At 35.9% G+C, this 18,941-nt stretch overlaps 1 long non-coding RNA gene across 5 annotated transcripts; it reads right to left on the bottom strand.

Annotated features, from left to right (window-relative positions):
- Nucleotides 1-500: 500 nt before the first annotated feature.
- On the bottom strand, nucleotides 501-10,004 carry LOC108334235 (uncharacterized). Of its 5 annotated transcripts, none has more exons than XR_008246117.1 (8): nucleotides 9,623-10,004; nucleotides 8,976-9,093; nucleotides 5,924-6,350; nucleotides 3,965-4,048; nucleotides 3,150-3,214; nucleotides 1,399-1,677; nucleotides 1,203-1,307; nucleotides 501-1,117 (listed from the first exon to the last, which is right to left on the bottom strand). It is a non-coding gene; the product is annotated as an uncharacterized LOC108334235 (long non-coding RNA). The 5 variants fall into 5 exon arrangements; XR_008246118.1 differs by lacking the exon at nucleotides 5,924-6,350 and having other exon boundaries at nucleotides 8,976-9,107; nucleotides 9,623-9,682; nucleotides 9,778-10,003; XR_001832662.2 differs by lacking the exon at nucleotides 5,924-6,350 and having other exon boundaries at nucleotides 9,623-9,682; nucleotides 9,778-10,002.
- Between the last annotated feature and the right edge of the window lie 8,937 nt (nucleotides 10,005-18,941).

Raw genomic sequence — 18,941 nt, 5'->3', positions numbered from 1 at the left:
CACTACAAAAAAAAGGAAGGCATTATCAAAGGCCAGAATCCTTTGATAACATCCAAAAGCCATGGATAATAACAATTTATCGAGGGATTAGCCACGGCTATTAGATCGTCCTTAAACATGTTGTCGCTAACCAATCCTCGGTAATTATCGAAAGACAGAAGCTTTCGATAATTACCGAAGGACAGAAGCCTTCGGTAAACCTTCGCTAATTACCAAAGGCCATAAACCTTCGGTAATTACCGAAGGGTATAAGCTTTCGATAAGTTCCACGCAAATGTCAAGCAAAATTGGATTGGTTATCAAACCAAACACACTTGTATAAATTTTTTCATAACACAAACAGACCTGCATAACATTTTCTAACAACATACGGACATGCATAATGTGCATCTCAATCATCCAATCATTGATTAAAAAAACAATATAACATCTGAATCATCCAATTATCCATAGAACATGTATTTATAAATAAAACATAAAACATAAAACAAAAAACAATCTAACATAATGTTTTAACATCCAATTGATCTAAGATCCAAATGATCTAACATCTAAATGTTCTAATATCCAAATGTTTCTGTAACAACTATGTTCAATAACAAAATAAAACTAATAATGTACATAGTTATCATCATAATGATCTTCATCATCCTGCTCCTAATATAGATGGTTGGACTGGTGTGAGTTGGACTGATGTGGGCTACTGAGGAACGGTGGGTGACGAGGAGGGTCATGGTTGGGTCGCAGGCATAATGAACGAATCTTGTGAAGTTTCAGGTAATAGTCTCATGACCAGGGCCTTAAAATTTCTAAACTCTGATCTCAAATCAGTGATTTCCTGGTCACGTTGCTCCACTGCCTACGCGAGGCGAACAACGGCCTCGTCAGCAATAGTGGTGGAAGAAGAAGATTGATGCTTCAGAGTACCTCCTCTCGATGTTGTATAGTTTGCAGCAAGTTGACCTGCACCGTACACTCGTCCATTTTTCTTCCCACCAACAATGTCGACCCAGCACTGTGTCCTACGGATGTCGTCTTCTGCATTACTCGCATCATCCGGTGTATGAGTTAACCCATGTTCAAATCTAACCTGTGAAAGTCTTGTAGAAAATTCTTCCTATTCAAACATTAAAAGCAATGTTAGGGAATGATAGAATAACATAAATGAAAAATTACTAATAGTAATAATGTTAGTTGCTTACATGAGTCTTCCAAGATCTTTCATCAACGAATTCATTAGTGCCCTTCTGAACATGAGTTTGTGCAAAGACCTCGTCAACATGGACCGTCCGTCCTAGAGCTTATGCCTGTAACATAATTTAGAGTTAGAAGTGTACATATGAAATAAAAAATACATAAGTTATATATGAAAGAAATAGAAAAGTAATGAAAGTTTACCATACGAATGACATGCTCATGAATTGTGATCGAACCACCAGTATGCAAGGTGTCACCCTTTTCAGAAGCTCTGTTCCTTTGGGCTTTGGCGCACTTATTGCGAAACTCTACTGAATTCCAATGAGCCAATAAAGAGTTTCAAATGTGCTCGCCCAACCAGTAAGAGTGCTCTGCTGCATTACGAGCATCCCTAAACATCTCTGACAGCCGATGAGATGCTTTCATGTGGAAATTTCTTTTTATTTGTGTTTCATGTTCAGGTTTCCACTGCACCTTCATCTGTAAAATTAAACAAAACAAACATTGATTAATCATCACACTAAAAACACTAAATCAAGTTGCTAGAGTGATTAGTTTAAGAGATGATTCTACATATGTAGGCATAAAAATGACTATTTGAACTGTGCAAGTGTTATAAGATGGAGGGTATACTAGAGAAGGAATAAGACTGTGAATGCATAACTGCCTTAACAGTTATGAAGGGCGAGAATTCAATTGTATAAATAGCTATTGAATAGTTTTGTAGAGTTAGTTGGTTGTTTGTAGATTTCTAACAAGAAACCATTATTCTTGTGGGGGGAGTTAGGAAGGGCGAGAATTCAATTGTATAAATAGCTATTGAATAGTTTTGTAGAGTTAGTTGGTTGTTTGTAGATTTCTAACAAGAAACCATTATTCTTGTGGGGGAGGTTAAGCTCTCAGTTGCTCATTATACATTGTCTTCTTGCTGTTGGTAATACATAGAAGAGTTATACAGTCTTTCTGGTGTGATATTCTGAGTTTGATAAGAATGGGTTTCTTTAGGTTTCTTGATCAGAAACCTAACATCAAGCAACTTTAAAATGGTAACTCAACTATGCTTTTTGCACTTTAGTGATTAATACAGGTTGCTACTACTTGGAACATGTTTAATATCATTAAACAAACTTGCACATTGCTTAAGAAACATAAAACTTCCACTGAAACAATTTATGAGATTGCACCAGATTTATTCCTTTTTGTGCAGAATTTTTTAAACAAAATCATGTTTTAATTGATGTAGCACATATAATCAAGGCTAGACATTGTCTCATTGCTTTATATGATTCATAAATGGCTACAAATGCATTGCAACTAGAGAAAAGAATCAAACCTTAGCTGGCAAACAAATTTTGCACTAAAGAAAGTCCCTACTTTGGTGGTTTGATACTAAAAAGCATATGGAAGTGATTTAAACACACAACTTAATGTTCAAGCAACTTTGTTTGATGATTTTAATTGTCTTTAAACTCTAAAATGAGTTATAAACAGCTTGCAACTCAAAATCACTACTCCGCTTCCATTTTAACTTAAAAAGTGATAGTTTAGAAAGAAAGTCTTCATTTAAGACAAACTATGACCAAATGAACAATACTACCAACTTTCAAACACCAATTTGAACTTGTTCAAGATTTCTAATAGCATAGAAAAAGCATAAACCGAAAATCAACCCTTGCTATTGCCAAGAAGGAAGAATTCAAATGGAACAGAGATGGAAGAACAACAATCACTTAAAAGGAACTGAATAAAGACTCTATGAATGAATTAAAAGATGTCTACAAGTGAATTCTAAGCTGGACAGATTAAAAAAAATAGACAATTCAGCAATCACTACTGTAGATCGGTCCAAACTGCTGGAAAAGAAATAATGATGCAACCAGAAAATTGGAAAATGATGCAACCTCAATTTTGTACCAACTAATAGTCTCAAGGTATGAAAAGAAATATCTAACCTTATAAATATATCAAACAATGAAGCACAAGCTGCTACCCTTACTAGATGTGAATCTGCTGGTGACTGTTTCAAACAAAGACCAAGGAGCTAGTCACAATTGACCATACAAAAATACAAAATTCATTTCAGAGATTTGTACAAAGAGGAATGCAAACAAGGACATCTTGTTTGAGTGTGCTCGTACTTTAAAAGATTCAAAAGAAAGTCAAAGGAAAAAGACAATATCACATAACAGCTCATTTATTTCTCTTTATTTCTCTATAAAAGCTCATTTATCACAAGACAAATTCTAATTCACTATAACAGCTCATTTATTTCTCTGAAAAATCTGCACTTATCCAATTAAAAAAGAACACAATTTGTGAATGCACTATAACAAGTTCACCGACCAGCTTAAGCAGACAGACCAATTTGACCGAATAATAGCAACATGCAAAATTGAATTCCTAATGCAAAATTGAATTCCCAATGCACTAGACCTACAATTAACCAAACGAATCTGATACATACTGCATGATATGACAAAACAAACAACAATTGCACTACTTTCACCCAACAGAAGTGCATCAACATCTCAAAACACTGCATGAAAGTAAGCACTTAGGTGATTAATTAAGTTAACCTAAGCACACAGGTCAAATATTCAAGCAAAATTGAGTACAAAATTAGAAGTGCTACTGCAAGAATATTAAAGTTCATTCTGAGGTGAATGAACGAACTAAAGCAACAAAGATATGAGTGGATAATGGAATTGTAATCACTTTAATTTTGCTATTTAAGGTTAAATAACTCATTCACAAAAAGAATCCTTACATTTGTTTCTGTTCACTATGGAGATAAGACTTTTCATAGTATTTCTGCAATAGAATATAGTTGAGGTCTTAGGTTCTTAAGTTCCTGAAATGATCACATATGAAGATTATATTAGTATTTATGCATGTTAAAACAATAACCACAACAACTGAAGAGAAACTAATCAAGCATTCCACTAGAAGATCCTCGGCTATGTTAATCTAAAAAAAAGATAAGTATTTGCTAGACTTTAACTTAATTAACCGCATAAAGTGGTAACATTCATATATACAACTAACCACCTTTAGACTTGACTCATTGGCTTTAGTTCAAGCCATTGACCCCAATTCATTTTCCCTTCTAAGACTCCCATGTAGGCATTGAAACATATTCATTGACCATTTGATCCAACCAACACACTTTCACCCAACCAACGCACATAATCATTCAAACCGTGCAACAAAATAAATAGTACAGAAAAGACAAATAACACATCACGACCAAAAGTAACACTTAATAAATTTCAAACTTTTCCTTTCAATAAAAACAATTAGTTAGGATGTCCATCCACATCCAGACTAGTTATTTTGGAAACAAAGTTCTATTTCAAAGCTGAAATAATTTAAACAACAAACATCAGCATTGCATCACACCATCAGAGTTTCACAATTGTTAAAAGTTCATTTTCTCCTCAATATCATGCTATCTTACTATTTTATTATTATCTCCAACATAGATATGTATCTTTCAAATAAGGCTACCCCATTAACCCCTATATCCAGACATTACATCACCCTTATTTCTTTACGTACTTACCTAGGCCTTTTTATTAATTACATTAAACCTATATCATCATAAGTACACAAAGGGTCCCACCCCTTATTAATTCCAATGTACCAAAATCCCTCCCCTGTCAACGTCCTATTAATCCCACCATATGGCCAACATCATCTAGGCTAATTCAATTTTTTTTTAACACAAACCAGTTACTAATTCTCAAAGATACCTCTACACCTAGTATCTACCATTCAACTACTGGAATAATTTTCAACAAGTTATTAATCACCCCCAAATTCATTTCCACTTCCAAATGAAATAACCTTCAAATTCCATGGTCAACATTATCCTATTCAGCAACAGAGTTCATGCAATCACAATAACTGATGTGTAGCATCTAATATGAAATCCAAAGATTAGCCATTCATGTCATATTATAGCACTCACAACATTTATGATTGGACCGATCACACACAACCAAAGCATCCATAGCCAACTTATATTAACTATACATAAAAAGAGACACAGTAGATGGATCATGCAACTTTATTCAGACTTACCTACAACTCAGTTTTATTTACCTATACTACAACATTTATCATTTGATCATCATCCATCAATTGATTTAATGCATTTAAAAGTGACAGGACAACATTCCAATCACGCAATATTGCTCACGGCACCATGCTCTTTTCACAGCCAATACATTATTACAATAGACGTGGATTAAATCTTGGCATGTATCACTTCCACATTTAAAACAGAGTATCTTACCACATCTATTTCATGACTCAAGCAACAATTTTACACGATTTAATCCAATCATTCCACATTCTATCATCACTGTACATGTAGAACAGAGTACAGATATTCACTTTTATATTTCTTATCTCTAAGAAACAGGAAAAAAAATACATCAGTCACCAATCAAAATTGTACCAGTCTCCAAAAAACTGCCTAAGATAGCACTAGTTAATTTCAGTCAACTTTAATCCATAAATACATAAAGTATTAACCCATAAATAACCACCAAAAGGATTCAAGAGAATAGACAAGAAGGATTCAAAACAGAGACACCCTTAATACGTTAACGAGGCACCACGACAACTACAAATGCACTTTATAATATCATATACGAGAATCATCTCATCAACTAACATTTACTCACTACTAAAGCATTCATACCCAAGATGAAGTACACACCAGCCAAAACACAGCCTTTTGTTGTGGCATTTGAGCACTACGCATCAGCCAACACCACTTCACTGCAACGCTTTCGACACGCCAACCTCCAACAACCCCTACCCCTGTCACAACACTTACAAGGACCAAAACAAGAACCCTAGCCGCAAACCAGCCACCAACGAACCGCCATCAGCGTCTGCAACAGCAACCACTTCAAACCGCCTTAGGGCGACAACCTCACACTTCAAACCAACGAACCGCTTCGAACAGAGAGTAGGGAATGGAAGAGCGCCACCCAGCAACGAACCTCCGTCAGCATCCAGACCACTAAACTCGCACTATCAAATCGCAGTGTCGAACGGACTGACCGCCACCACCCCTAACGCAAACGCCAACTTCCACGAGTCACCACCCTCCAAAGTAATAGCCACCAGCGAACCCACCTCTGCGTTAGCAACACGACAATGGCTTAGGGTGACAAACTTCAGCTTACGGTAATGACGAACAAACCATGGAAGGGGAGAGAGGGATTTCTGACATTGAAGAGTCGTGGGAATGGGAGACGAGGGAATTCTGAAATTGGGGAATTCGGGGAAAAAAAACCAAATTTCTAATCGCTGACATTACTGAAGGCCTACATGCCTTCGGTATATTATGTGACCAACACTTTACAGAAGGCCTAAAGGTCGTCAGTAAATTCCCGTCGGTAATTACGCTCTTTCCTGTAGTGAATTTTGTACTTTTTATTGGTTTCAATGCAAGTCTGGCATCATTATCTTCTAAGCATGCCACTCTTTCTTGAATTACAAAAGTTAAGAATTAATTAAAAAAATATCAAAATAAAATTTTGGTCCCCGCATCAAATATTATTTTTTCAATTTAGTTCCTAAATGAAAAATCTATTTATTTAGTTACAATATGAAAAAACATTTACCAATTCATCCCTAAGTTTCTCAAAGTTACAATATAATATTTACATTTAACCACTGTACTTGACACCATTTTTAAGTTTATCAAAGTTATAATAATCTCATTGGTTCAATCCCTAATATGAAATTAAAACTTCCTATCAGGCCATCTATATTTTTAAGTTCAAATAAATTTGATGGAAAAGTTCCATTATTTGAACAACCTAATTGCTTAAGACACGTGCACTCTACACTTTCAAACAATGAAGGTTGAGAAAAACCTCACATCAACTAAATCAAATTAATTATCAGCTTGCACTAGTACAATAAAGAGTAAAGACACCGGTTCTATATGTTTATAGGCATCGATTCTACAACCGAAGCATATGCGGAAGAGGTAAAAAGGTTAAGTTTTATGCTTCGGTTACTGACCGAGATAAAACGTAATAAGAATATGCCTCAGTTCTTAGATAACCGAGGCAATTGCGTGTGTGTTTTTTTTGGATTCAGACTAGGTTCACGGTTCATTCATCGTGCTAAGTAAACTCAAGATTTCCCAATGCTCAATAATCTAAAACAAACAAGAAAACGCTAACAGGAATCAATCAACACACAATATTCAAACAATCAATATCTACAACAATCAATATCAAAAATCTGTACAGAGAAGCAACAAATGAGCTCATACATATAAACAACCAGTGTCAAAATTACAACCCAGTGATAATAGCAATGAGCAGAAACTCAGAAGCAGAAACTCAGAAGCAGAAACTCAGAAGCAGAAACTCAGAAGCAGAAACTCAGAAGCAGGAACTCAGAAGCAGAAACTCAGAAGCAGAAACTCAGAAGCAGAAACTCAGAAGCAGCGATGAACATGGACTTAAGTTGAAGCGTTTTAGATCAAATTTCTTCCTCTTCGCACATGGGTTTCTCTGTTCTTCCCCCAACAGAAGCATCTCCGACCACCACCATCTCCCCCACGAAGCTTGCCAGCATCCACCATCACTCCCCTGCTCCCCCTCCGTCATCCCCACGAAGCTTGCCAGCATATCCTCCGTCGTTCCCACCCTCCTCGCCACCGTCACTGACTTCCTCTGCTCCCCCTCCGCCGTCCCCTCGGGTGGTTCTCCGCTCATCACAGATCTACCCGTCGCCCCTCCATGTGCCCAGATCTGACCTCCACCCGCCCAGATCTACCCTCTGCGTCCTCGCCGCTGCGTCCTCGCCGCTGCGTCCTAGCCGCTGTGTCCTTGCTACCGCTGCGTCCACCGTTGGTGTTGCCTCGCCGCGTCCACCGTCGTCGCACATCGCATGAGAAGGGGAGAAGAGGAGGTCGTCGCGCTGGAGAAGATCGCAAGAGAAGAGGAGAGGTGTTTTGGGGAAATGATTTGGCTACCCAACTTTTTCACGATTTAAGTCCAGCCCAATATGCCTCGGGCTCTATGTCAACCGATGCCATATCTATGTTACGTGAAGATTATGCCTCGGTTCACTCTGGGAACCGAACCAGTATTCTTTTTAGACACCGGTTATTAATCAACCGAGGCATATAATGCTTTTTAAAATTACGAACCTGCCACCGCGTTTAATATGCTTCGGTTCAACAAAAACCAAGTCATAATATACGAGTTAAAAACCTCATTTTTTACTAGTGTTGCATCACATCCTTCCTCCACCAATCAAATCTTACAAGCATCCAAACAATCGAAGAAGAAGAAAAAAAAAAGGAAACGAGACATGGTCGAGCGACAGAGAAAATATGAACTTTCTGCTTGTGAAGATTATAACTGTTTATGCATTCTACAAAAGCCTTTACAAGTTAATTACAAGACCCAAATTTCCCATAACCACTTTACAGAACATGACACGAGCTGAAATTTGATGTGGAAAACTGAAATTGTACTAAAAAGAGAAATAATATTGGGCAATTGTGTCATATTGTCTCTAATCATGTGATGGTAAAACATTATGATCCTTTTATAAATGTTCTCCACCCAAATCTTATTTCTCTACATATTTTATTATCTCTTTGATCAAGAAATATTCATGGTTGTTGAAACTATGAGATTGGAGGAAGTAAAAGCCTAAAATAAATAAACTAAAACATAGAAGCAATCATGGTTTCACTGTGAAGAGAAATGTAAAGAAAGAAAAAATGAAACCTCATGATATTGACGCGGAGGAAAAAAAGAATCCAATCTTGTTCCCACCCTTCGTCTCCAGTACGTGAGCCTTCAAGTTCTTGTCCCTGCTCACATCAGAAATCACCACCCTCCCGCCCTGTTCCGCGAAATCTAAATTTTATTAGGTATTTTCCAATCAAAAATTAAGTATATCAAGTATAACAACAGGAAATGTAATGATAAATATAAACTTCAATTTTGATTGAAAAGTAGGAATCGAAAATAGTAACAGAAATGAATCGAAGTTTGTTGATAGTTAGAAATGTAATGATAAATATAAACAAAATTTTTAAAAATTATATATAAAATAGGCGTTATCATCAAATTTAAATCCCAAATCACTCAAACAATATAGAACCAGAAGCAAATGTCCAAAAAATACACAATGTACACGTGAACGTGGGATCAAATTAGGCAAAAATGAAAAAAATGTTGGTAAAAAACATAGAACGCGTACAGATCGGGGAATCAATGAAGCAACAAGAACGAAAAGCAAATAATAGACGCAAACAACAAAAACGCGATTGAGATACAGAGGAAAAGCTAACAGCGAAAACAGATCGAGATTGAGCATGAGAGGAGATAATGTATAAAGAAATGGAGGGATTAGGGTTGAGAAATGAGACCTGAATGTCGTGTTGAAGACAATAAAGCTCCTAGCAGGCGTTTCCGATCTGAATGCCAGCCTGGCCAATGGGGATTGAGATTCACTCTCTCACTGTTGCTAGCGAAGAAGGAAGATCGAAATGGAAAAGAAGGAAGAGTGAAACCCTAAACAAACCTTCGAGAATGGAGTCTTTGTCACTCGTGCTTATCAAAATCTAAACAAATAACAGTGAGTGTTTCATTGAGCAACAACCCACAAGAGCAGCAAACGCGTACAAACATTATGCTATAGAAGAGAGAGAGGGGTTGAAGAGAGAAAGATGCAAAAGAGAAAAGTAACCCGAGAAAAGGGATCTAGGGTATCAAAATTTTTACACCGGTTAGAGTGTCCAACCAGTGTTGAAAAAGTTTTTTCAGCATCACATTTTTGTGGTCACATTATTTTTATAAGTTTATTAGAAAACATATTTTTTTACACATGTTTTAAGTATAATCGGTATGAAACTTTTTATTATTGTCCTAACGTCATTTTTATACCTGTTTTTTTTTAAAAGATGCTATAAGAAAGATATTTTACACTAGTGTGGACTTAGAAATAAATGTGGTCATCATTACTTGATGACTTGTATGTCTATTAATTTTTAAAAAATTATTTTTCCACTTAAAAATTCATGTCTTGAGCTATTTTGATCTCGTTGTGCAAAACATTAGCCTCCCACTTATTTGGCCTTCAATCCCAACCCATTTCTGTAGCAATAGTTATACAAAACTTGGTTCGTTGGTGATAGAATTGGATATTAATGTGGTCATGATTGCCTTAAGATGACTTATATGTCAAAATTAATTTTTATAAATTTATTTTTCCACTTAAAAATGGATGTCATGAGTTGTGTTGATCTCGGTGTGCAAAACATTAATCTTAGGTCCCCATTTATTTGGCCTTTGGTCCCAACCCATTTTTGTAGCAAGATCTATACAAAACTTGGTTCCTAAGTGATGGAGTTGGATATAAATGTAGTCATCGTTGCCTTAAGATGACTTGTATGTCCATTAATTTTTAAAAGATTATTTTTTCCACTTAAATATTGATGTCATAAGTTGTTTTGACCTCGCTGTGCAAAACATTAGCCTTAGGTCTCCACTTAAATATTTCTATTGTTGTTAAATTCTAGACGCAAGTGATTAAGCTAATAGTAAAATGGAAATCTGAAATATGTCATTTTTATGGCCTTACACATGCAGCATATTCGAATAAGAATTTGGTCAGTAGTTATGGAGTGATATTCTCTCAAAAAGCATGGTCAAAGGCACCATAAAAAGGTGTAACTAGTGGTACTGAGTAACAACAACATTATTAGAGTTATCAATTTGGCCCCTCTTACATGGTTTGGCCCTGGCCTCCATGGGTTGGAGTTAGAAAAATCAATAGGGCCAAAAAGTCCTTTATAAAAAAAGCCCACGAGGCCAAAATATCTACAAAAATCACATGGGTCCCATAATTGATTCATGTGTAATTATATTTTTTTTCCAATAAAATTAATTTTCTACTTCATAACTATTTCTATATTAATTAGTTTAATAATAATGTTTTTATACAATTATTCCTTAATTTCCAAATTTTGTTTTAATTATTTTTTTATCTTAATTTTGGTTTTTAAATTTGACGGTTTAGAGATATGAACATAAAATAGGTTTGAAAGTTAAAAAATTTAATTTAATTTGTAAAATTTTGATGGACTGACGAATTTATTTATAAATGGTAGTCTATTTTGTCATTAGTTTAAATCAATATCATTCGATTAAGATTTGTGATCAAAATTACATTTTTTTTAATTGGTGTGAACATGTTGAAATTTTGACTTAATAACTTTTTAACTTTTTTGATTTTCCAAATTTAATAAAATTAATATTTATTATTTATAAAGTTGTATAACTCTTTTAGAATTTTTTTTATGAAATATATAATTTAGTCATTTACATCAATTTATATATTTTTATGTTTTTCATATATTTTATATTATATTTATTTGTCTTTTTTATTAGTTTCTTATTAAGAGACATTAATGTAATATATTTATTATTATAATTTTTATTTATTTTATATGTTAATAATTAAATACAATGATAATTTTAATTTTAGTGTTATAAATTATAATGTTATATTTATTTAAAAATATTGTATCTATTGTTTAATTTTTTTTTATTACAATCGGCTTAATTATGATAAATAATTCAATAAAAATCATCTGTGTTGGGTAAAGATAGGTCTGATTTTAAAATATTAATTTACTCTAAAAGGTTAGAAAAAAAATCTGATTTTATAACCGGTAGGATTACATCTAGATCTTGTATACTAACATATATCATATTTATAATAGTTTTATAAAGTTTGTGGTTTAATTTTTTAAAGGATATATATATTTATACAAAACATTCAACAAAAGAATTTTATATCACAAACTATAAAAAATAAAAATTTTACACCTCATTCAAATAGTAAATTTGAATTTAAAATCTATCCATAATTAATATTTCAAACATTTATATAAATATCAGAATTCGATTATTGAAAATTGGTTACTTTTATAATTTCTTTTTTCAAATTTTTTCATTTTCTTTTAAATAAAAATAATAATAAAAATTTTCTTTTTTAACTTTCCAAAAATAATAAAATTATATATTTAAAATGTACTTATAATTAAAAAATTATTTTAAATAATTTTTTATAAAATCAATAATTATATATTTATATTTAATTAAAAATATATTAAATATAATGTAAAATTTGGGAATTATTGAAGTTGTAAAGTAAATAAAAGAAATAACTAAAAAAACATTAAAAGTGAATTAGTTTAGTTTGGGGGCTAGCCCCATCCTAACCATACCCTCAACCCACTCTATGTGGGATTTTGGGGGTTTAGGCTTTTAAAAATCCCCCTATTAAGTGGGCTAGAAAATTGGGGCTTGATTTTAGAAGGGGTGAGGGTCAATGTGATGTCCCAAAATATATATAAAAGCATATATAATAAAGACGTCATCATGCATAATATAGGAAAATAGTCAAGAGTAATTAAGGATTTTAGTCATCCTCAAAGTAACTTCAGAAATTAAACTTCAACTCCAAAGAGATTTAAACTGTAAACTTAAAGGGAAACCGTATTTCAAAATACAGATAATAATCGATAACCTCCTAAGGAGACTAGGCAGCAACATTGTCCTCAACTTCCAAGGTCGTCTCCAAAAGAACCTCCTCGCCATCTGCTCCCACCCAAGTGGATGATCATCGCAAAAAAAATATACACAAGCAACACAAACAAGCAAGGGTGAGCTAGATATAAAAAACATGTTATTCAACCTCACACGACTTGCAAAAGTCACTAAAACATGGTAAAATGACATCACAAGACTTGTTACTTTATAAACCGACTTGTCCGGACTAGAATGATTGTTGAGCTATGGCGGCTTATGCACTCGTGGTGGCCTCTACTGCTTTGCAAAGCCATTGCCAATGGATTTCACCCTACCACACTCACGAGGTTAGTCCGTTATCACTCACCTTGGGCCGTACTGGAAGCACCCAAGACTAGGACCTTCTGCTACTCCTCACCACATGAATCAATCCTCTCTACTTGAGAATGAAAGACCATTGGAGCGTCAGGAAAACCCCCAAGACTGAGCTACCATGCAATTCATTCTAAACATTACTAGGGCACCACCATGTCTCACCCCTTGAGGATCATGGAATTAGGTCCAATAGGGATACTTTTCACTTTAACACCAACATGATAATGCATACATAAGCACTCAAAGCAACTTAAACAATTAATTAAAATAACATTGGAATAAAAGAAAACAAGGACGAACAAAAAACATCAATAGATGATGAGCAAGACCGAACACCCTGTGAATAGTGAAGACAGAACGGTTTCTCACTCCCCCTAGTACATGACCGAACGGTCCATAACATACAAGACTGAAGAAGTGGCCAAACACTATTTAGGATCGACCATTAAGAGGGATCAAACGCTACCTAGATCAACACATGACCAAACAATACCAAATCAACACCTGACCGAATGGTACCAAATCAACACCTAATCAAACGGTACCAAATCAACACCTGACCAAACGGTACCAAATCAACACCTAACCGAACGGTACCAAATCAACACCTGACCGAATAGTACCAAATCAACACCTGACCGAACGGTAACAACTCAACACCTGACCGAACGATACCAAATCAACACATGACCGAACGGTACCAAATCAACACCCGACCAAACGGTCCAAATCTACACTTGACCGAACTGTACCAAATCAACACCTGACTAAACGGTAACAACTCAACACCTGACCGAACGGTACCAAATCAACACATGACCGAACGATACCAAATCAACACCCAACCGAACGGTACCAAATCTACACCTGACCGAGTAGTAACAAATCAACACCTGACCGAACGGTACCAAATCAACACCTGACCGAACATGTTCAAGACCGAATGCTAGTGGTTTTGGCCGAGCATGTAGAGCTTTGGCCGAACGGTATGAGCTTTGGCCGAACACTAAGAGCTTTGGTCGAACGGTTTGATCTTTGGCTGAACTCTAAGAGCTTTGCCCGAACGATTTAATCTTTGGCTGAACTCTAAGAGCTTTGGCCGAACGATTTAATCTTTGGCTGAGCTCTAAGAGATTTGGCCGAACGGTATGAGCTTTGGTCGAGCACTAAGACCTTTGGCCGAACGCTATGAGGCTGAACGCTATGAGGCCGAACGCTACCCAAATATAGGGTAACTAAGACCGAACGGTACTGACCGAGAGCAGCACCAGACCGAACGGTTTAAGACTGAAAACAGCACAAGACCGAACGGTCAGTTGTAGCATTCTGCATAATTATGCAGAATCGTGACAGAACTTCCCTTGACCATTTGTAACCATTTTTATCAACTTCTAACACTCCCAGATTGTATTATATGCCTAATTAGACTTGTCTAAGTGATTCTAAATCTTTCTAAAACCAATCTAAAGTGATTAGGAACCAAATCCTACTCTAAAACATCAAATTTCTCGACTTAAGGACCCAAATTCAATTCTACCACTTTGCACAGGTTTTTGACTAATTTAGTGGCTCAAACAAGTCACAATACAGTGCCTAAGACTGCCCCAACAGTCAAATTTCGCATTAGGCCCCAATTGCTCAAAATCACTACCTCACTTCCTCTCAAGTGACCCAATTCACTAACAAATCCTCTTAACTTTCACCATACAGCTGCTACCTCAGATTTTTCTCATCTAACATCCTCCATTGCAGTCACACAACACGTTTAAATCAGCTCACAGCCCGAAAATCATCAGCACACAATTCATCATTCAAGAGGCACTAAATTTCAACATGCATCAACTAATTTCTAGCAAAATCAGTGGCACAACACAGAGTTCATTGCACATACATATATATACATATATTAAGCTATCAAACAACAAAAATCTAGCTCCCTTTACCTGGGTTTCTCCAAGCACAACTATTGAAACTGCCCTAGCAGTACGCTTGACAGCACAAGAACTCAACCTGCCCCGATCGGAAAGAAGAGGACATTCGGTAGAAATGAAGCCCTCTACTCTACGGACGCTTGGTAGCACCAAAATCAAATTCCTATGGTTCAAGGAACTGGGAATCTAGAGAGAAGTCGGAGAAAACCTTTAGACAAGGGTTTTAGAGAGAGAAAGGGAAAGAGCTCAGGAAAGTGAAAAAGAACTCTGAGAAGCCCTTCCTAAGGTTAAGCTGGCCTTAGGCTGATGGGCTTGGCTGCCCCACATAAGGCCCAATGGCCCCTTATTCATTTACAGTCCCTTATAGAGCAAACCGAGATCTATACATTAGACACATACATTGAAATGTCTAGCGAGAAACTATATTAGCAATCAAGTTTTCCTTTCTCTCTAAATTCAGATTTACAATTTATTTGAAATCCATACTATTCGGTCATCATCTCCTAGATCACAATTATAAGTGAGTTTCAATAAGTTCATGAGCCAAAAATAGAACACGAGCCAATCAACGAAATCAACATACATAAAGTATTTAAAATAAAGTATTACAAAGTATTCATGGATTAGCTCCTTACCTCATTTTCCAGGAAAGAAAACTTGAACTCTTGGTGCTCTAAATTCCAAGCCTCCTCTTGCTTGCTTTCACTTTCATACAGGTTCACAAAAATTCTAAAGCACACCTACATCTCCTATCTTAACCTTACATTCTGGTCTTCCTACTATGAGAAGTTTCACTCTATTGGCAAAATTCCTCCATTACACTACATCAAATAAGATTAAACAATATCTCAATAAGACCAATAAAACAAAAAAGCCCGTATAAAGTCCAAAAAAAATTAAAATAACTCAAACCCACCGAACAAAAACAAACGATTGTCCAAAGGAACGGTCCAAGACATTTTCTTTCCCTATTTTGTTCATTGTCAATTAATTCACAATTAAGGGCAAAAATACCATAATATTACAATGTGTGTGTGTATAAATACACACCCTGTCATAGAAAAAAGGGGGACGAAAAATAGAGAGAGACACTTTGAAGGATACACATCTCTTAAATTCAAAGTACAATCTCTAATTGATGCAGGATGGCTGAAGTCAATCCTACTGTTGAAGACAAACCTAGTGTTGAATTCAATCCCCTTGCCAAGCATGGAAATACCTCAACAAATGACATCGAAGTTGGACGACACAAGCTAGTGAGTGATGTTAGTGAAATTCAGAGTTCTAAAAAGGTCATTTCTAAAACGCTGATAAGATTAGGTTTGTTAAGGGGTGGAGATGGCCTCGAGGAGACATGTGGAATCTGTCCAGGAGCCGAACATATCATTAATGAGTGTACCAGGTTCAGGAGCTTTCTCCAAGATCTGATTGACAGAAGTTTCCTACAAATATACTACGAGATTAAAGAAGAAGAACTATTTGCAAACCCAAGAACTAGAAGATAAAGAATTTGCCTGTGGTGCTTATTGAAATGTAATCGTTTTTAATTAACCTCACTGCTTTGCCCAGAGCCTTGGGGTTCGTGCTTTACGGGTTGACACTTTCTTTTGCATTTGGTTTAACATTAAATCATGTTTTTTTCGTTTTTTTTCATCATTTCGTGTCTTAAATTTTTTTTAACTCGAATAATACGAATATGACAATGAATTTGTTGAAAACAATAATGTTAATTTTCCTAATTTTGAGCATCCTATCAATAACATGAAAGATGATTATGACTGACCCGGAACCCTCTCCAAAGTTAATGAGATTTGTGAAGCAAGATTCTATAGAAATAAAACCCCATCAAGGAGAGGTTGAAATCTTTAGTGTAAGAGAAGAAAGCGAGAGAAAAGAGGTAAAGGTCGACACTAGCATGAAGAAAGAGTTCAACATGAGTTACTACTCAACCCATAATGTGTTCAGAATCAAAGATGAAGTACGAAAGCAGTTCGATGAGAGATTCTTAGCTGGGGCAAAATACTCCCAATAGGTGGCAAGTATCGTGTCGAAGAAGGACGATAATGAGCAAATGCATGTCGACTATCGTGATTTAAAGACAATTTCTCATTGCCGCAAACTTGAACAATCAAACTTCACATCGTCGTCCAAAGATGAATGGGGTAGTCAAGGTTGCTAATAAAAAATATCAATAGGATTGTACCTTCGCTTTACACGGTTACCGCACATCGGTACGCACATCGACTAGGGCAACACCTTTTTCTTTGGTATATGGAATGGAAGCAATACTACCCTTTGAGGTAGAAATCCCATGATTACGAGTGTTAATGGAAACCCAGTTAGAAGAAGCATATTAGATTCAAACCCAATTTCATCAACTCAATCTCATTGAGGAGAAAAGATGGACCGCCGCATGCCATGGGCAACTATACCAACAAAGAATGAAAAAGGAATTTGACAAGAAAGTAAATCCTAGGGAATTCCAAGAAGGTGAATTGGTCCTAAAAAAGATTTTGCCAATGCAAAAGGATCACAGGGGCAAGTGGACTCCAAATTATGAAGGCACGTATGTGGTAAAGAAGGCTTTTGGTGGTGGTGCACTTATTCTAACAAGAATGGATGGAGAGGAGTTACCTTTGCCAGTTAATTCTGACGCAGTTAGAAAATTCTATGCATAATGATTCCATGATAAGGAATGCTTTTAAAGTGGAATTGACAATATTGTATTATGTTTTATACAATAAATATTTTTTCATCTCTTTCATAAGGTCACTCTTAACTTTCAAAATGCCTCCCAAAAATGATGAGCATCACAGACAGATTCATTGGGTGCGAGTGTATTCTTAAAGGATGTCGTGCAATTAGTTAAAGCGAAACGGGAAAGGTAATAAAAATATTTGGGTCTCACATGAATTTTCACTCATACATTCATACATGCATCATCATGCCATGCATCATCATGCCATGCATCATCATACATGCATCATCATAGAGGTTCAAAGAAAAGAGAAGAAAAATATAGCACACCATGCATCGCCAACTCCAAAGAGAATTCATGGATTCGATGCAAATCAAATCAAGAAGTACATTAGTAAAAAGTTCAGAATTTTTAGAAAAAAGGGCGACAAGGGTCTCACACGAATTTCCACTCATACATCGGTACATCAACAAGATTCAAAGGAGAAAGTCCAGAGCTATATAAGAAGAAAAAAAAAGCATCTGTTTCGAGCTTGTCAAAGCCCAGTTTTCATCCTAGCACCAAAGCCCAGTTTTCATCCTGGCACCCAAGCCGAGTTTTCATCCTGGCACTCAAGCCCAGTTTTCTTCATATAAAGAAAACGAGGTTTATACACCTCTCTAGCAAAATTCATAGGGCAAGTACACCTCTTAAGTGAAATCAAAGGTGATACCCCCTTAACGAGGTTCATACACCTCTCAAGCGAACTTCATAGGGTAAGTACACCTCTTAAGCGAAATCAAAGGTGATATCCCCTCCACGAGGTTCATACACCTCTCCAGCAAAATTCATAGGGCAAGTACACCTCTTAAGCGAAATCAAAGGTGATACCCCCTCCATAAGGTTCATACACCTCTCTAGCAAAATTCATAGGGCAAGTACACCTCTTAAGCGAAATCAAAGGTGATACCCTCTTAACGAGGTTCATACACCTCTCAAGCAAAATTCATAAGGTAAGTACACCTCTTAAGCGAAATCAAATGTGATACTCCCTCTACGAGGTTCATACACCTCTCCAGCAAAATTCATGGGGCAAGTACACATTTTAAGCGAAATCAAAGGTGATACCCCCTCCACGAGGTTCATACACATCTCCAGTGAAATTTA

The sequence above is a fragment of the Vigna angularis genome, chromosome 11 (assembly GCF_016808095.1).
Source record: "Vigna angularis cultivar LongXiaoDou No.4 chromosome 11, ASM1680809v1, whole genome shotgun sequence".
Lineage (NCBI taxonomy): Eukaryota > Viridiplantae > Streptophyta > Magnoliopsida > Fabales > Fabaceae > Vigna > Vigna angularis.
This window is presented reverse-complemented; position numbering and strand designations above follow the sequence as displayed.